This window comes from Pyrus communis, chromosome 17 (genome assembly GCF_041283825.1).
Source record: "Pyrus communis isolate YQ-2024b chromosome 17, ASM4128382v1, whole genome shotgun sequence".
In the NCBI taxonomy this organism is placed as follows: domain Eukaryota; kingdom Viridiplantae; phylum Streptophyta; class Magnoliopsida; order Rosales; family Rosaceae; genus Pyrus; species Pyrus communis.
Genome location: NC_142581.1, coordinates 3,634,221 through 3,655,548, shown reverse-complemented (window position 1 = coordinate 3,655,548; position 21,328 = coordinate 3,634,221). Strand labels below are relative to the sequence as shown.

The window sequence follows — 21,328 nt, the reverse complement described above, 5'->3', positions numbered from 1 at the left end:
GTAATAATTTGTAATAAGATACAAAGAAGTTCAGTGATTCAATGGTTAACTATTCGTTACAGTGAAGTCCTTTCTTCAATCTTTCAGATGGTAGAGTCATCAGTGTTGGGACAGTATTGTACAATCGAATCGAACCAATTACTGGATCCCCAATTCGGACCGACTCAACATATATGCCAAGAAAAATAATACAAATTATATTGTGAAGCCACACTTTCAATCAACTCATCTTTAGCAGCTTTTGGTAAGCTTTAAGTGGTCAAAGAGTGGGGCAGCAGCTTCTAATTGCAACCAAAATATTGGAGGGTACACACAATGTTCTACACCCTAATGGCTCAGCCGTGATTATGTTGTGCGGAAGCTTCAAATATGAAACCAAAGCTAATACGGCAAAATATGACAAGACAAATAATCCAAAAAAACACAAGGATTTATACTGGTTCGGCGTAAGCCTACATCCAGTTCCGAGACGGCGAGGAAATTCCACTAATGTCAAAAGGAGATTACAAATAGAGTTTTAACTCTCAAACCCAAATCCCACATACAACCAATAGCTCTCACTCAAACTAAGAAACAAATGGAGAAGAAGAAACACATATCAAAATCCTTCTCTCCCAAAAGCTACACAAGTAGCACCAACATCTTTGATTGAGTGATTACTAACAAAATGGGATTATTACAAATGGTGGGAAGGAGCAGCTCATATTCAAATGGGAGAGCCGAATGCTCTCCCTGGTTTCTCTCATCTGCCGCTCCCCCCACATCCGAAAACAATGAGCTCTTCTCCCTATATACCAAAAAGAAAAGGCTCTCTTTCTTCTCTTTCTCCTAAAGCACAAGCACTTGTCAAGTTGCAAAAGAAAAAGCCGAAACAACCCAATTCCATCTGCCTTTCAACAAAGGCTAAAACTCACGGGTGTTGATGACAACAAACACAATAATGAAAGGTGTTGTTGCTTTTCCTTTTCTCCCCAAAACAAGGAATGATGTCCACCTTTTTTCTTTTCCTTTGTTTACTAACCCAGAGTGGATGCCAAGTTGGCCATTAATTTGGCCACTATTCAACAATCTCCACCTTGGCCAAATTGTACCAAAGCCAACAAAAGTGAACATTTCTCTACCGTCTTCTCCAAATTTGCAAACCATAAGTGCCTTGATCAAAACAAAAGGTGATTCAAACGAAGAACTGAAATTCTTCAATATCACCAACCAAAGATCAAGCACACCATACCAAAGTTGGACACACAACGAACTCCACCTGCTCACAAACACCATGGTCTGAAACTGCACCAATAAACTCATTCACATAGCATGGCATATTCTCCAAGTCAAAACTGATTACAAATTTGGCAACATAGTCGCACATACCACATACGAAAATATGCCCTTCACTCAAGTTTACTATCATCACATGAGCACCAACAGGACAACCAAAATTTCAAATTCAAATAATCAGTAGGAGATCCAAAACCATACCTCAACTGGAGTCTTCAAGAAAACTAATTGCAGATGATGGAGACCAACAGACCAAATAGCAGTGGCAAACAAATCCAACCAAATGTCCATAGACCAAAGTTAGAAAGCATATAACTTGCCTTCTACAAGAGGGTTCCACACAAATGTTCTGCAGTGCATGTGGTGTATCCAAAATAGTGTGGTGCCTCACTATCCAAACTTGCAGAACTCAACAAATTGGCCCTCACAAACTCCTCCAATGTTTCCAGCAACTTGCTCCAAAGTCAACCAATGGGAGTGGAAAAAACAACCAAAAATTTCTGCCGTTGAAAAAATGCCAAAGAAAAGAAAACTTAGCCTTAGCCTTTTTTCCCTTTTCTTCCAGCCAACAACATCATTTGTCATCATGATGTCCTTCTGCCTAAACAAATGCCGAAAGAAAAAAACAACATTTTCTTTTCAATTTTCAACTGCTTCTACCTTTTCTCCTTCCCACTCAACTCGTCGACAACAGCCCACATTTTGCAGCCAGCATCTCCAATTGACCAAATACCAAAGTCATTCCTCCTGTCGAATTTTTTCAAAAAAACATATTTCACCGTCATTCGAAGATTTCATAGACATACTAGTACAAAGCCTCCAAGTCGAAACCCAGAGCTCTGATACCACTTGTTGTGCGGAAGCTTCAAATATGAAACCAAAGCTAATACGGCAAAATATGACAAGACAAATAATCCAAAAAAACACAAGGATTTATACTGGTTCGGCGTAAGCCTACATCCAGTTCCGAGACGGCGAGGAAATTCCACTAATGTCAAAAGGAGATTACAAATAGAGTTTTAACTCTCAAACCCAAATCCCACATACAACCAATAGCTCTCACTCAAACTAAGAAACAAATGGAGAAGAAGAAACACATATCAAAATCCTTCTCTCCCAAAAGCTACACAAGTAGCACCAACATCTTTGATTGAGTGATTACTAACAAAATGGGATTATTACAAATGGTGGGAAGGAGCAGCTCATATTCAAATGGGAGAGCCGAATGCTCTCCCTGGTTTCTCTCATCTGCCGCTCCCCCCACATCCGAAAACAATGAGCTCTTCTCCCTATATACCAAAAAGAAAAGGCTCTCTTTCTTCTCTTTCTCCTAAAGCACAAGCACTTGTCAAGTTGCAAAAGAAAAAGCCGAAACAACCCAATTCCATCTGCCTTTCAACAAAGGCTAAAACTCACGGGTGTTGATGACAACAAACACAATAATGAAAGGTGTTGTTGCTTTTCCTTTTCTCCCCAAAACAAGGAATGATGTCCACCTTTTTTCTTTTCCTTTGTTTACTAACCCAGAGTGGATGCCAAGTTGGCCATTAATTTGGCCACTATTCAACAGATTAAATATCATTGAGCCTTGGGATGTGCCGGTTCCCTCTCTGTGTTTGAAGATCGTCAGAATTTGTTGAACATAGGCTGTCAGTCTAAATTTATTACAATTTAGGTGCAAATTGAAAGAATTATGAATATGAACAGTTTTAGAAATTCAGGCGGACCTTCTTTCTTTTATTGTATTCCTCTTAATGTAAATTCAATATAATATGAATGTAACCTAAGATTTATTTTTAGCATGTGGATTTAGCTGCTTTGATTGGTTACTAAATTATTTAGAAATGAGTGTTAAATTGTAATTACGGTTTCAAAACCCGTTGTGTAGCGCGGGCTTTATTGCTAGTGTTTACCAAGGGGGAATGGAATGGTGGGAACATGAATTGCACATATCCACATCCATTCCAGTGTTTACCAAACCATCAGGAATCAAAATAATTGTGAGACCCACATAAAATTAGGAATTCAAGTCCTGAAATGGCCGGAGTCCGATTCTTGAGTGGGATGAGATATTTGAATTCCTGAAAATGGTATCCATCAAGATTCTAAATTTTATACCTGCAATACCCATAAACTCTAAAGATGAGAACGGTGTCAGTGTTTGCAGCCCCGATATGGTGATAACTGGCCACAACACCTGCAATTAATTGGTACGACTTAGTGACTGTATTCACAGAAAAAAGTATCCAGGTAAAACGGAGCTTACAGGAAGGTTAGCATCTTGATGATTCATCCCAGAGGTCTTGTACGTACAAAAGAAGATAAGTAGGTACTCAGTCACTCGATCGGTCTTCTCGACAGTTGGGAGGAATAGAGGTACTGTTACAGTGTCTACTTGGAGAAGGAGCCAACAAACCAAAAAGGTCCCCAAGCTAGGTTACTTGAAGGATAATCCAACCCGAGCCTATTTTAGTCTCTACTTCTGTACCTCTGTGTGCTATGCAGCATGGAGAATCATGCAAGAATAAATAGCCAAATAATAATAATATTAAATAAGCTGACGTCCTCATCATCACCAAATTAATCAGCCCGCCATACAGCGCAATGGGTGAACTTGCTCTCAAATGGAGCAAATGACGGATATCTCCTCCCAGTGACGGTACTTGGAAGAACTCCATCCCCATTCCCACGGACGCAAGAGCATTGACAATTTTTTTTTTTTAGGAAAACTAATGAAAAAAGTTTGAAAATTTTGAGTTTTAATGATAAGGATAAAATGAATAGTACTAAATTTAACTTTTTAATATAAAAATATGATTTTTCATTAAAATGAACAATATCGCGAACTTTTTTATAAAACTTTTTTTTCTTTTTTTTTTTCTGGCCAACGATTTTGATTTTTTCTCGTGCAGTACAAGGAAGTCGTGATTGACATTAATCTATTATGCACATCACATTTGGCATCAACAGATTGTGGGCCCAGCAGCATCTACAACAGTACATAAAAAGGCAAGGAGATCGCATGCTAGACGTTGGACCCCAGTGATAGTGATGTGGCATTTGTTTCAACAGAAAACAAGCTGCATTACTTTACCCTCGTTCTCATTCTCTTTTATAGAGTACTGCTGTCGGAATATTTACAGACTTGCAGTACTACCAACACTGTACAAGAGCGAGAGAGTTGTTTTCTTTTTGTATGTTTAAAGAACAATTCGATCAACAGAAAACTAGCCAAGTTTTTTTTTTTTTTTTTTTTTAACTTAGAGTAAATTGTAGCAATAATTTTTCCATTTTAATCAAATTGGAGTAATAGTCCTTTAACTAAAAATCAATTACCATTGGTTCCTTAACCCATCAAAATATGTAGCTCTATCATTTTCGTCAACTTCGTCAAAATTTTGTCAAAATGAGTTATATTAGAAAGACCATTATTACAATTGGGTTAAAGTTGAGGGACCATTACTCCAATTGGATTAAAGTTGAGGGATTATTTCTCTGGTTAGATTAAAGTTGAGAGACCAATGGTAATGAATTTCTAGTTGAGGGATTATAGCTACACATTTTGATGAGTTGAGAAACCAATGATAATGAATTTTTAATTAAATGATCATTGCTCCAATTGAGTTAAAATTAATGGATTATTACTACAATTTACTCTTTTTACTAATATCTGCCTCCTAACCAGGGCCAGCCTTGAGGAGGTGCGAGGAGTGCGACCGCATAGGCCCCCGATTTTCTGGGGCCCCCAAATTCTAAAATCCATCTTAATATTCTATATATAAAAAGGGTAAAGTACAAAAAAACTACTTCAATTATTGATGTCACGACACTTTCATACCTCATATTTTAAAATTGACAATGTCATACCTCATCTTTAGAATTTGGTCCAATATTATACCTTCCGTTACTTGGCCGTTTACTTTTCTGTTAAATGCTGACGTGGCTTGATCTGGATCCCACTTTCTATTAAAAAATTAAAAAATTATTATTAAAAACTTTTAAAAAAAATTTAAATATTAAAAGAAAAGTAATATATATATATATATGTTTATCCCACTTTCCTCCTCCTTCTTCCTCCTCCTCCTCCTCCTCCTCCTTCATCCTCCTCCTCCTTCTTTTGCAGATTTGGGTTTTTGTTTATTTTTTTTATTTTTTCTTCTTCTTGTTCTTCTTCCTTCTTCTTTTGCAGATTTGGGGTTTTTTTTTTCTTCTTCTTCTTCCTTCTTTTGCAGATTTGAGTTTTTTTTTTTTCTTCTTCTTCTTCTTCCTCCTTCATCCTCCTCCTCCTTCTTCCTCCTTCTTTTGCAAATTCGGGTTTATTTATTTTTTTTTTTGTTTTCTTCTTCTTCTTCCTTCTACTTCTTTTGCAGATTTGGGTTTCTTCTTCTTCGTCCTCCTCCTCCTCCTCCTCCTTCTTCTAGGTAGCAATTTCGGGTTTTTTTTTTTTTTTTTTTTTGTTTTTCTTCTTCCTCATTGGAAAGGGTACGAACATAAGGTTTTTTTTATTTTTATTTTTTACTTTTTTTTTATTATTTTAATATTTAAAATTTATTAAATGATTTCTTTTAGTTTTTAATAATATTTATTAATTTTTTAATAGAAAGTGGAACACGGATCAAGCCACGTCAGCATTTAACTGAAAAGTAAAATGCCAAATAACGGAAGGTATAACATTGGACCAAATTCTAAAGATGAGGTATGACATTGTCAATTTTAAAAGATGAGGTATGAAAGTGTCGTGATACCAATAGTTGAGGTAATTTTTTGTACCTTAGACTATAAAAAAAGATGGGAAATAATTTATATATGTTTACCTAGCATGTTTGTCAAGCGCTGGTACCTTCATGTGGTAGTGCACGGGTTTGACTCCTTACTTTCTCATATTTGTTATTTGTTATTTTTTATTTTTCAGCCATGTTTCTTTCACATAGGGCATGTGCAGGGTAACTATTTTGGGATTTTTTCTATTTTTAAAAATTTGTAGTTTAATTTCTTTCATTATACAAGATAATTTTGCTAATAAATTTGTAGTTACGAATATCATAATAAATTAAAATTCTCAAATCTGATATAATCTTTAAAAGCCCTCATTCCTTATATGATATCATTTAATAGAATACACTTCATAATTAGAATCGTTTATTCATTTGGTCAACATTTAAAGGTCATCTATTTTTCAATCCATTTGAAGACTATTGAGTCATCCATATCAAAAAGAAAATTATAATACAACTACACCTATATTGTTAGATTAAGTTGGTTTAATTGTTTAAGACATGAATCTCAAAATTTTAACTAATCTAATGGCAATCAACGGGAGAAAGGGAGTGAGAATCATCCTCACTTTAGGGTGTGACGAAAAATGAAATGAAAAAGGTTCATTATAAGATACTACTAATATCATAACTAGTGATTCGTTTAACACATAAATTTTTCTTGAGATGAACTCTAGATGATAAAAAGAGCATGAATGGTTTTGCTTATGATATTTGTATGGTGATATGATAGGTACATAGTCATATCACCATGGTTTTTGTATTTAAAAAGCATGAAGATTCTAACCAAAAATATAGAGAACGCAAATAGGTACATGACTACCACACTATGCTTCATTTTTCTGTATTTATTTTCTTTTGCGTTATATCAATTTACACACAATAAAAAATATAAAAGAAAATATAGCAACCAAAATTTTAGACCATGCAAGGGCCTCCGTTTTTGTCACATCCCGACCCGGGCCCTCACCACATTCTGGGCTCGACTCCACCGTAGCACGATATTGTCCGCTTTGGGCCCCTACCACACCCTCACAATTTTGTTTCTAGGAACTCACACAAGAACTTCCCGGTGGGTCACCCATCATAGGATTACTCTCACGCTACTCGCTTAACTTCGGAGTTCCAACGGAATCCGAAACCAGTGAGCTCCCAAAAGATCTCGTGCTAGGTAGGGATGGGAATATAACAGCTTTTGTGTTGGGGATGTCACAGTTTGAGTCTTGCATAGGGTCTCCAAAATCTCAGGACCGGCCTTGCTCCTAACTAAGCAAAAATACGAAATTGAAATTAATTCATATGGCTATTCAAAGAGGCGGGGGACGCCGGAGATGGAGGCCGTGGCGGCTGAGGCATGCGTGGGAATGAAAAATGTAAAAAGAATTTGATAACAATTTTATACTTTTATACTTTTATTTTTATTTTTGACCATTCAAATATAAATAGGAAGTCTAATCTGATAACAATTTTTATACTTTTATTTTTGACCTTTCAAACACCCAATAGCAATTAGAAAATACACAAAATTGTAAAAAGAATCACAACCAACACAAAAAATCACGCATCCAATATTTTGCCTCCTCTTCAACGTATAAACCCTAATGACTCATTTACTAATCTATAATCAGATTGAGATGAATTGAATTAAGGTGGAACTGAATTGAGAAGGAATTGGAATGATGTGTAATCAGAATCACATTCATGTTGATATTGTTTATTGAACTTATTTGGAATCAGAGTAGGAATAATGTTGGTTCCATGTTGTTTACTAATTCACTTGAATCAGAATTTAAAATAGCTTGATTACTAAATTACCCTTATTTGAATAAATTATCTTCATGTTAATTAATCAAACTAAATTTTATATAATAAGATTTATCTATATGAAAATAATTAAATAGATTTATTTTTATTAAAAGATGGTTATTTCCATTTGCCCACGTATCATTCAAAATACAAGACATTCACATCTATAAATACCTATCAACTGGATCGCACTTTCACCAACTAAATTTGTTTTATAATCGTACTTACATTGCTTCAAAGTTAATTATTCTTCGATTACCCAAAAAAAAATAAAAAAGGTTAATTATTCTTCAAACACACACCCACCCACCAAATTAAACAATTTCGTTCGCATTTCTCTGCATGCAGGGGGATCCCGCCAATTCTAGCAATTCCTACGGCCCTGCCTCTTCGGCCTAAACTAATTATCCAAGGCATCCCACTCCACACGCAATTACAGCCTCCTTCCCCCCTTCGTCACCACGGTTACAATCCCAGCGAGAATCACTGACTGCACATTGTGGTAGCTTCCTGATAAATCGTATCATCAACACTTGTCTTCTTTCCTTTTTATTCTCCTTGCTATATATAAACACTTAACCGAATCTATATCTCTGGATAAAGGGCTCTGTACAACACGACGAATATGAAGATTCAAGCAGCTGGAACCTTCCAGTGACTGAGAGCAGTACTTCCCCTTCATCTTCATCTCATCATGCGTAAGTACTTCCTATCTTAGCATCTTAGCTGCTCTTATGTACTTTAAACTACTCCTACTTTTAGTCATGAACAAGTATGTTTGCCCAACATTACCCTTTTAGTGTTTGTTGCAAAGTAGCCTTTGTGACCATGAACTTTTCAGTAACATTGGATCTGCGACTATTTTGATTAAAATACTTATAATTAACATATTTATCACAGTTTAAATTTTAAAATCGGAGCAATTATTTTTTTAATCATCATATAATGACCATCTTTTAAAAAAAAATATCAAATTGAAAATCCTAAAAGGATGCATATAAAACATTAAAAACAATTTAAGGTTTAATTCATTTTTTTGTATAGATGATCATCAAATGATAATTAAGGAAATGAATGATTTTTAATGACAAAATTCGTGGTAAAAATATGTTAATCTAAAAAATAGATAACAAGTGGTCATTTATCACAGTTGTGAAAATGAGTTGAGCCCTTCCTTGACAGCAATCCCGTTAGTGGCTAATCTAACATCTAATCAAACAAAAATTTATCGTTTGACAAAAAAAAAAAAAGATAAGATGATATATCAGTCATACTTTGTAAACCCCACATATTAAAAGTGTGGCAAAGTACATAGGCTTGCACTTATACTTTTTCACCGCATGAAGTTTATGATTTTATATGAGAGGCGCTTGAAAAGTGGGATTACAAAATATTTCAAACAAAAGAAAATGTCTAATTACAGAGAATAAGTACAATTTTTTTCCTTTCACAAAAATAAGTAGAAGTTCCAAATTTTGAGCATTTTCTTTCTTCAATCAATGATATTTAGATATACAATATTAACGCGCTCATAAATAAGTTTTTCCATATAATAGTTTGACTTACGTCTATTTCTATACAAGCAAGGCCATCACCATATCCACGCTGCATGCATGCTTTTAATTATTCGTTGTTTCTATCATCAAAATTATAAGTCAGAGTGTCACATTTAAAATACGAGAGATTTTACTTTCAATATCAACGATGCATTTTATGATAAAACCCAACATTTAGTAATAAGTGCTTAAATGGAAATCATATTGATGCCGTTAGTGATGAACCATGCGGCGCCTAAATTGTTTATCACTACATACCTAGAAGGAAATTGCTTATAACCCAACATAAATTTCTAACCGTATTAATTATATATAATACAGCACGAGCGAGGGTCGGGAACATTATCGTCAAAGTTCTTCCAAGGCATTGCACAAGTATATTATCTCCGTCATCACCACGCTAGCCGTGCTTCTCGAACATAGGTACGGAGCTGGAGCTGCGGTATCTCTATTTTTCACTGAATACGTCGCAGTAGTGGCGTTTATTGTTGCTTTTTTGGTTTACATCGGTTCATTGGCTGTCAAGATACTCCAAGCTCGTGAAAATCCAGATTTGTCTGAGTTCATGGATAAGATTAGCCTCCCGTCTAGAATTCTTGCCGTAACCTTAGAATTGTTGATCGTGGTTCCAGCTTTTGGGTGGTTCACCTTCGCGGCATGGAGCATTTGCCTTATGATCGCAGTAACAAAGTCGTACCTTGAAATTGCAGTTGTTATGAAAAGGTTGTATTAAAGAACACTTGAACAGCTTCTTCAAGTGTTTGACAAGTTGAAAGAGTTGTTCAAGAATATTGGTGCAAGTGCATCACTTTCTAATGCCTTTAACAGATCGAAAGAGCTCTTCATGATCAGCGGAAGGGGCTTCCTTAATTAGTTATACACTTCTACTACATACACTTGCCTTTTGATCTACTTTAATTAATAGTTAATAACTTAATATGTACTATACAATACGTTTCGCGTTTTGCTAGCGCTGTGTGATGGTTTGCTCTTTTAGGGGCTTCCCTATATGTACTGTATTTATAATGTACGTGTGAGTGTAATGGATAAGTACTCTTGTAAGCCTTTGAAATTGAATACTGTAAGTAGCACCCTATATCAGTAACATTATGAAGGGTTCCAGCTCAGAAAGGGAGCAGTCAGCTCTGGTGAGAGATTGATAGGTTGCCGGTGTGATGGTTGTGTGCGTGCATAGTATTCCTGTGTTTGCTCGGTTAAAGCGATGAACAACTTGGAATCTTTGAAATGTGAGGGCATAATGGGCAAAGGAATTGTATGATTCCTCACCGAGAATCAGATTGCCTTGTCCCCCAAGGAGTTCAATTCCTTCAAAACAAAGAATTCATTTTTTAACACAAGCGAACCGTAGTCTACATTCTGAAGAGAAATTAAGTCCATACTCTAGTTGTAATTACTTTATTACTCTTTTACTATTTTACTCTGGCTGTAATTAGTCCATACTAGTATAGAGCAATCTCCATGTCAGCAAACTGACAAGAAGTCTGGGAAACGGATTGCTGTACAAATAAACGGACTTGAAAATTAGATTAGATTTTTCTTTTTTAGGCAAACAAAAAGAGTGACTTGCCCTGATTAAAAGGTTACGTCCTTAAGGAGCGCGCTTTGTTTCTCTACGATTACAGATTTGAAGTATTTCTACAAAAGGTAGAGAATACCGGTAGTGTTTGTTTTGTATTTGTTTTGAATATAAATTGATGCTTCAGATTGAAATCTGAGTTATTGATTTCATCTAGCAGTGCTAAGAACGAAGAAGAAGAGGAGAGCAAATTGGAGACGTAGCCCCTACTGTATTGCATTCGATTGTAACTTACAAAAGAGAGAATGAGAGGTAGAGAGATGTAGCCGTTGAATGCGGACTCACACACGCAACTCACCTCACGTGCAGGCAGATGCACAACGTAAACAACCCATCCGGTATGAGAGATGTCCTTAATCTAGCCTATGAGCTAGTTCTAATCTCGGCCCTACGTTACAATCTATGAACAAAAGTTTAAAACTGTAGAATTTCAGAAGTTTGAACAAAATGAAATCATCCGCAACGCTTAAATCCTATCAAATATTAAAATCAATTTATACAAATTTACAGAGTAATGCTTTCAAAATTATCTATTTAACTCAAAAAGTTTCATAGCAATATATACTCCACGTGGAGGATGGAGTTAGCAAGAAATGCAGCACAAGAAACGAAACAGCAAAACGTAGCACGAAATGCAGTCGTGCATGAAAGAGCAAATCAACTCATATAATTTACCCGTCTATGAAGTACGCAGCCAACCCACATACATTTTGAATAGTTTTGACTTTCATAAAAACCTAACGGTCATATATATATATATGCGCATGCACAATTTTGGCCTTTAGCTAAAAAACGTTCGGGAAATTAATACATATATACACTCCGTCTTTCCTGTATTGGAAGCGAATGAGTTGATGAGTTGGTTCCGAGTGACCGAGCTGGTTGACACAAAAGCTAACGATATATGCCATTGCACATATACACGTACAGTTTTTGTAATTTTTGTATGCAGTATACGTGAAACCCTTGTTGCACAAGCACCTCAGATCAATCAAACATAAATCCTCACAAAAACGAAATATCAATACCAAATTAAGCTGTCAATTGTGTGACTTAGTCAAACTCCCACTCCCCCTAACGTAAAAATATTTATGTACTTAAAAAAAAAAAAAAAGTAGAGTATCATTGCCTAATCTTTTCAACTGTGTTTTGCAAACAAAGAACATCAAAACTAGCAGAATTTACGTTTCCTAATTAAAATCGAATTTCCCCAACCAAATTAAAAAGCAACATTTCTTCACCAATCAATTTGAAAAAAGTTGGAGTTTCACCATAAAAACTAAATGACAATATAAAGAATAGCTTAGTTACTTATAAGCACATACAAGTCGCTCATTTCCCCAACGTGAGATTTACTCTCAATAGATAACTTCTCAGGAAGTCCCAAGCGGTTATTGGAACTTTATGAGTGCGCGGCCGGAAAGCGAAAGTTATAGGAAACAAGACCTTTTCTGTTTTGAGTCATATATACAAAACAAGCCTGTATAGGAATATGACAACTGAATATACCATAGGAATTTAAGTTACAAATAAAAATTATAAGACTCAGTTTGATAATCATTTCGGTTCTAATTTTTGGCCATGTTTTGTACTATACATAAGGGAAAAAGTATGTTTTAGAGAAACAAGAATGAAGAAAGGCCAAAGAATGATAGTGGAAGAAATATAAAAACAATTTATACGAAATGACACAAAATTAAAACTAAAATTTGAAAACAATTTTAATTATTTTCATGGAAGAGATGTATGAAAATCAAAACTTAATATAGGATAGTGATCACCACATCAAGTTTTTAGTTTCATATGTATAGTTTTCTTCATTTCTCCCTCCTTCCTCCCACAACCTCCTTTCGTCCCTCTCCCTTACTTATTTTTCTCATATATTTTCTATCTCTAGCACAAGAAATATAGAGAAAAGTAAATTAAGTTAATTACCAACTCTTTTCGTGGAAATTAGGACGTCATTGCTTGAATTTGCTTTCACATATTACCACTTTGCACTTAACTATTCATAAGCTGAGTTCAATATAGTCCAACTCAAAAAGAAAAAAAAAATTAACGAGTAAACATAATACCCTAAACCTAAACCTAAACCGCAGTAGAACTTATTTGAGGAAGCTCATCAGTTTGTTCTTCAGGTTCCGCTACGAAACGTCGGATGATTATGTTCAGATAGCCTTTCAATTTGCCAAATGTATGAACAATTGATGCAACTACACTTTTATACAACTTTTTGAGGTATTCACAGGTGTACTCAGTTACAATGTTCACAAAGCAAACAACCCATAAGAATAGGGCGACTAGCCCTAAACCTGGCACAAAGATCACCACTTCTAAAATCAAGGCAAGAGTTCCAAAGAGGAGGCTAATCTTATTGATGACTGATTCTGCCAAATCCGGAATAGAGTGAGCTTGGATGTGGAGTATTCTAGAGCCAATTAGTGATCCGCCATAAGCGATTAGCGAAACGATAAGGGACACCATAGTCAGGTAATCTGTCTCGAACAGAGACTCATTTCCGGCTCCCTGCTTTAGTTGAAGGAAGATGCCTAGCATGGCAATGAGGGAAAATATATACTTATGCAATACCTTTGTAGAACGTTCTTGGCTTGAGCTGTTATATATGGTTAATGAGAAAATTGCATTAATGAATTGTCTACAATATATATTTTAAGTTTCTAATCTTAATTAAAAGGAAAATGCTAGGGAGACCACATTTTTGTATTACTTTTGTGTACCAATATGATGTGGTAAGTGAAGCGTACATATCACATCATTATCTCATTGGATCTTGTTTGTATATATCACATGTCACATGAAATGATACACCAATGTAATATAAATATGTAGTCTCCCTAGTATCACTCTAACTGATAAGAAAAATGAGAACATATGATATATCTAGAAATTAATCAAGCCAATATATCATCTGAAATCACCTAATTGAGAACGTATGATATATCTATAAATTAATCAAGTCAATATATCATGTTAATAAGCTATTTAGGTACGTACAACGCATGAACCAATTTTCAATCCCAACACAACAACATTTGTAAGTTTATATACAAGTAAAATGTTGTTTTTGATGCTCACTTCCCCATGGCCTCATCCACACTGAGTTGTATCGAGCCTTTCAATAAATTGGTGTACCGTGTAACACATAATGTTGCAAACGAATCATATAATTATTAGCCAATGAGATGAATTTATTAATTATGTGTCAAGTGTACATGACTTTGCACATCACGTGTTAGTGGTACAAAAATGTGATTCCTCTCTAATATTTTCCCCAAATAATTAAAAGGCAAGCAGAGTACACAGTTACCTTTCCAGTTCCGAACGTAGAGGGAAGCTAACAACGTTTGAGACACGATCCATCTGCGTATATATAACACTTCTGTACAGAGGAATACAAAAACAAAATTCAGATCAAAGACTCGTCACACCTTCACACACACAAAAGCTCTGTTTTCTCTTTTCGAAAAACTTGAGCTCTGTTTTTTGTTCTGTTTTGTTTAATTTCCGGCAAAAGAGAACTCCACAACAGATTTGCAACGAAGAATATGGCCAATAGCGGCCGTCAAGCTTAAGAGAGTACATAAGATGGCAAGCAGATATTCAAATGGTACCGTAACCGGTCCGGCGGTGAGTGCGATTTGACCTACACTCACTAAAATGAAAGCACAAAAAGGCACTTACTTTTGTGAGCAGGTGAGGGTAGAAGAATGGAAGGAGCTCTGTAGAGTGTACGTCGTCTTCAGATGCAAATTGTTGAACGAGAAATATGATCTTCTGGGTGAAAAAATGCAACTAGGCGCTGCGGGGATGTTGGGCAGAAGAGAAGGCCGTCGCTGAATATAAATATATGGTGTGGGTATAGGAAGCCGGACTTGGGTATGCAATTCTTCGAAACAGCATTTTTCCAGAGAGAAAGCGACGGTTTCTCCATTACTGACGTTGTGATGTGGACTTAAATTTACGTCATAATTTACCAAAGCTTATATTTTATAATAACTCAAATAAAGTTCATAGCAATATCCAAACAATACTCTGTTTAGTGATCTTTGAGAGTGGCGGCATATATATTTGTAAAGTCAACATCACCAGCACTACTCTTACAGGAGAGGATGAAAACGAAGGGAAAAGTGAAGTCAACTTCACCAGCACTACTCTTGCAAAAAGGGAAAGGTCAAGCCAACATCACCAGCACTACTCTTAAAACAGCAGAGTGAAAACAATGGAAAAGTAATGCGAAGTAGGGAGAAGATGAGATAAAAAGAGAATTGCGAGAAAATTCTAGTCCAATTAATACAGTTTTTTTTAGGGAGTTTTAACGAAAAGCTCACGGTACTGTTCATTTTAACGAAAAACCACATTTTACACTAAAAAGTCAATCCTGGTACTATTCACTTTACCCTTTATTTTGTCCTTATTATTAAAACTCAAAGTTTTCAAACCATTTTCATTAATTTTCTTTTTTTTTTTTATTGTTGAAAACAAATCGGTCAAAGTCGTATCCCATGTTTGACTTTACTTTTTATTAGTTTGTTTAAATATGCGTTCTCAAGCAAGAAAATTGAAGTTAAAGCTAAAAAAAGTTTTACTGAGAATGAAACCCATTTTCCACCATGGAAGTGGAGGTTTTTTGTGCTGATCAGTGGTCAAGTTGAAAGATTAAACTATACTTTCTAGGAAATAACCAGATGTTGAGCCTTAAGGGCCCGTTGGTGGGTTAAATGAGATTAGACCTAAGAGATAAGATTAGATTGGTATGGACTTGTAAGACAGAACTTGTATGTATAAGAATATGTTAGATAATTCACTCTATTGTGGATTCATAACTTATTATGTCCAGTCTTATCCATCTTACATTTTGATACAATAAATAAAAGACTAGACTCAAGTCCATTTTAATTGGTCACAAGCTATTTCATTCAGCCAACCAAACATGCCCTATATGCTTGGAAATCTCTGGATGTCTAGTTTCTGAAGAATTTTACGATTCACCATTCCAATTTTTCTAGAAGACGTTATTGTTATTTTGGTGCAGACAACGGATAATGAAAATTTTCGTAGATTTGCAAATATTCTCGAAATTTTGGAGATTTAGTAGCGTCCAAAGACATTAAAAGGAGGAGTATTTAGGTCTTTTAATCTGATCATAAAGGGTAGAAGATGCACAAGATTGAATCAACGTCTCGGATAAATATTGATTACCTATTCCTAATTGGAATGGGTTAGTCTTTTTAGCCTAAGGGGTCCAAAGGAGGGTTGGTCAAAAATTGGAGTTTATTTTTTGAGTACAACAATATATTTTTACACTAAAATCAACTTCAACCCTTGGAGTAAGTCCTAAATTTTTCCTTCTATTCCCCTCCCATTTCTCTCTAACCCTTGTTCTAAAATTGGGTTAAGTGTTAAAACCTAAAAAAAACTCAAATTCCCCCCAAGATTTAGCTCAAAATTAGTAATAGAGCTCATATGTGAGAGTGGAACAAGGGAAGTGGACTAGACTCACCTAGCCCAGACGTGCCAAAGGCCCATCATGCGCTCACTCACCTAGCCCGCCTCAGCTTCGCTGGCCCACCCATGTGGGTATATGGGGCTGTTGTCGGCCCGTGACACGAGCCCAACGGCTCTTTTTGGTGATCTGACGACCAGAATTCAAATGAATCTTGGAGATCCAACGGTCCACTTTAATTTATTTAATTTTTAGTTTTATATTTATATATTTATTGAATCCAACAGTTAAGATCTAATATAATCAAATCTAATGGTAAAAAAAAATCTACCTACCCAAATTTAAATCCAACGGTTAAAATAATTAAAAAATATATTTAACTCAAAATTCATCCAAAAACTCTATAAATACCTATGGATTTGTTCAAACATCCACACAAAACTCACTTTTCTCCTACAATTCTTCCAATTTTTCTTTCTACCATCTTCCACAACCATTTGTTCCCATTTCCAAAATTTTCAAGATGGCGAAAGATCATATTAGAGGTCATAATTGGACCTTTGAGGAAGATGTTGCTCTATGCTTGGCATCGGTTTAGTAATTTTTTTTAATATTTATCGGAATTTAAATATTTTTAGGTTAAAATGTTTTAGGATAGTCTACATAATTTTTTTTAAGTTAATTTTTTTTTTAAAATTAGCCTAAATTCATTATTTAATAATCCAGGGCTAAAATTTAGGCTAGAATGTCACATCCCGCCCCGAGCCCCCACCACAACCCGAGCTCGACTCCACCGTAGCAATATATTGTCCGCTTTGGGCACTGACCACGCCCTCAAGGTTTTGTTTCTGGGAACTCACACGAGAACTTCCCAGTGGGTCACCCATCATGGGATTGCTCTGGCGCGCTACCCGCTTAACTTCAGTGTTCCCATGGAACCCGAAGCCAATGAGCTCCCAAAACACCTCGTGCTAAGTAGGGATGAGGATATACATATAAGGCTTACAGGATCCATTCCCTTGGGCAATGTGGGATGTTACACAGAAGGGTTGGAGCAGAAAAACTGCTTTTAGGTTTCACTCCAAGGGTTGGAGATGGTCTAAGGGGAGGGGGAGTTCGGCTAAACCAAACAATAAGCAATCTAATTTGGTACTGAATTCGCCATCCACGAGCTTCGAACCTAACCTCTCACTTACAAGTGAAGATAAATATCACTAGACCGTAGTACTGAATGGCAAAATTGGAGTTTGTTACGTGCTGAGTTTGTCAAACTTTAGATAGATAGCAACCGCACGACAAGAGTTTATAAAAGTGTTTCCTCGTTCCTCCGTTTCTTCTCAAATTTTCAAGCTTTTGATGTGTTTTCAATTTGTTATTTTATTATTGGACATGAGTAACTAAATTCGTTGTACTTAGAGCTTAGTATGAAGCTCTAGACAGGATTCTTGCTTCGTTATAATATGTCTCAAGTTTATAATTTCCAGTTTGTGGATGAATGCTATTTTACTATTTTAATGGATGCATATGACTTGTTTCTTTTACTGATGACCTTATTAATCACGTCTTAGGCTATTATTGTTGTTATTATGTGATGATCATCATATCTATCATATTTTCCATGGCACTAATTAATTATGATAAGTGAAGTAATATCTTGAATTCTTAGTAATATACAACATGTTTTAAGGTTCTTGTGATATTCATATTCTCTTTGCGCTTAATGGATTTTATTTTGTTAACTTGAGTAAAAATCATGCTAGGATGTGTTATGAAGGTCTCATATCTGATTTTTAAATCAATTCTTGATGTTGTTTATTGTTTTCATTTAATTTTCTGTTTAGTACTAATTCAAAACCAAATCGAATCATTTTAAATGTGTGTGTTGAGTTGCAAAGTACTAAACAATCTTATGTGGGGTTGACCCTTACTAGCTTACTATACTATCAACATCTTTGTGCACTTGCAAGGTTAAAGTTTAGAAACTTTAACAGTCATTTAGGTTGCTAAAGTGACTATCAGTTGTCACTAATAGAGTCATTTATTAACTATCAGTTTAGAAACTTTAACAGTCATTTATTAACTAATTTGTTAAGACATCCCGTTCTGGTTTTGGGGTTCTTCGGTGTCCTGCAGTACACAGTTTTCTTAGGGTTTGGTAGGACTATTCACAGTTATCGCACAATATACAGCCCAACATGCGAGAGTAAAGTAAAAGTCAGAGGCTGAGGTTGTTCATCAATTCACACATGTATGTATCATTGGAAGCTTGGAGAATCTTGACAGTTGCCAATGCCCCCACGTAAGCAAATAAAATCAGCAAACAACATCACCACAGTGTTGTGGTCTTTGACAAATGGAGGCACGCAAATCTCCGGTCGCATGCTTCACCTGGAGGAGGACTTCTAGCATGGAGAGGAGAAACAATGTACATTTGTGTACTGCCAGTAGAGAATTGTACTGACTACCCTCCTCCTTCCCTAGTGGTGCTGTATTATAAAGAACATATAGGATTAGGATATGAAAATTACATGGAAATAAGTGGCATTTTGTTAATATTAATGACTAACAGAGGTTCCTGGTTACTTCATGACTCGTGAATAACAACCTGCTAGCTAATTAAGAACATGAGCTTATTCAAGACCCCGTTTCTTTGCTCTTCTTCATTCGGCATTTCTTCCATATATCTACATATTTCTCCTCTATTTATTGCACACAAATATTAAAAATGAAATAGTAATCCAACAGGCACTGATTCAATTCCAAAAAAAGCCAATTTAATCAAGTTAAATTGTCAAAACACGAAAAATCAGTAATAAATCTATTTATGATTACTATTTCTATCATATTATATTTCTTTATTTATTTATAATAGAAGTGATTTCAAACTGTTAGTCAATCAAGTAATATGATAAATGCATTGAATATCTATTATACGACGTGAAATAAATTGTAAAAAGAAAGTCGTAGCAAAAGGACGTGGTATTGGAGCATTTGTCATATATGTGCAACCCCAAATCGGGTGGATTTTACTCGGAGTAGAGCATAAACCTAAAAAAACTGAAGAAGCCCACCCCAATCCAATATTTTAGGCTTATTTTGCCTCGAGTATTTTTTGGACTCACTTCAAAAAATTAACAACGGGTTTTACATAGAACACATAAACTTTTTTCCCAGCTGACTTTGAAAGAACAAAATTGAGAAAGGGGAAAAAGAGCTTTCCATAAAACTATCAAGAACTATGAGAACAAAATACAACATACATACATACATACATACAGACATACATGACGAAGTATATGAAAAAGGAGCAAAGGGTGGGGCAAAAGGAAAGAAAAGGAAAATGTACTAGCAGTTGTTACTCTAACCTATTGCCACATGTATGGCAGAGATGAATTGTAATGTTGCCGCGCTATGGTCTTCGGGAGCTGTCCTGGTAACAAATTAACAATATCCAAAAGGAAATATTAGAAAGTCCCTTCATGAAAAACTTCATCTGCTCTGTTTCTTTATCTTCTCTGCCACTGTTTGCTTTCTTTGAGATCATTTTTTATCATCTTTATATATTGATTTGATAAAACATGGAAGAAGTTCTGAATACCAACATGGTATTTCTTTTATGAAAGGTTTCCTCTAATTAAGCATGTTGTTTATCTACCTATGACACAAGATATTTTAATCTACCTCTACCATATCTTTGAGTTTTTGTTGGATTTCATTTACGTCTTACGTTAAATGTATTTATCTGTTTGTGTGACATCCCACATCGCCCAAGGGAGTGATCCTTAAATGTATATTCTCATCTCTATCTAGCACGAGGCTTTTTGGGAGCTCACTGGCTTCGGGTTCCATCCGAACTCCGAAGTTAAGCGAGTAGGAGGTCAGAGCACTCCCAGGATGGGTGACCCACTGGGAAGTTGCTCGTGAGTTTCCAAAAACAAAACCGTGAGGGAATAGTAAGCCCAAAGCGGACAATATCGTGCTATGGTGGTGGAGCGGGCCTGGGAAGTGGTCCCCCTGGGCGGGGATGTGGCAGTTTGTACCATTTTTTTTAATCTACTTCTGTCACGAGTTGTTTTTGTGTTTGCCAATGTAATCTATCTATCTATCTCTATTACAAATTTTATATTCCACTATAGCGTAGGCAAAAGTTGGGTTTTTTGTGTTTGCCCTGTAATGTAGGTATATTATACATGTATTTTAACCGTAAAGTGGAGATATCATATATGCTTTCATCGTTTTCTGTTACATGTATTGTCTTTTTATAGGTATATACCACATTTCTTTAAAACTATTTTATTTTATTTTGAAAAAAAATTAATTTCCTAGATAGGATGCAGAGACTAGAGGGATCCAAATCCCTTTTTAACCTATATACGGTGGGTTGGTGTAAAGTATGTGTACAGGTGGTCGGTGGAATTCCAGGTCAGATTTTGCATCTTTGCATTCACCTCCATCAAACAAGGCTTTGTACTTTGTGCAGCACGATATATGAATATGATGATTCAACCAGTTGAGAATCTTCTTGTAACTATGAGCAGTACTGTACTACCCCTTCTTCTTCATCTTTTCATGCGTAAGTACATCCTATATCTAGCTTCCTAGCTGCTCTTATATACCTGAAACTACTCCTACTTATGGTCAGTGGCGAAGTCAGGAATTTTCAGGGAGAGGGGCGGGACTTCAAAGGGTAAAAGGTCTTAAAAAATTTAGACAACCAAATAGTGGACAATATTAATGTCTGTTATAATATGTACCTATCAAATGACCTAACCGCCCTTGGTGATGGTGTCCTAGATAAATATAGGTGGAGTTGTGATTTTTGGGAAGATCAAAATGATAAAAAGTTGTCATATTT

At 35.6% G+C, this 21,328-nt stretch overlaps 1 long non-coding RNA gene across 1 annotated transcript; it reads right to left on the bottom strand.

Annotated features, from left to right (window-relative positions):
* Positions 1-430: 430 nt before the first annotated feature.
* LOC148689272 (uncharacterized) lies at positions 431-2,846 on the bottom strand. Its single transcript, XR_015958170.1, has 2 exons — positions 1,477-2,846; positions 431-1,334 (listed from the first exon to the last, which is right to left on the bottom strand). It is a non-coding gene; the product is annotated as an uncharacterized LOC148689272 (long non-coding RNA).
* Between the last annotated feature and the right edge of the window lie 18,482 nt (positions 2,847-21,328).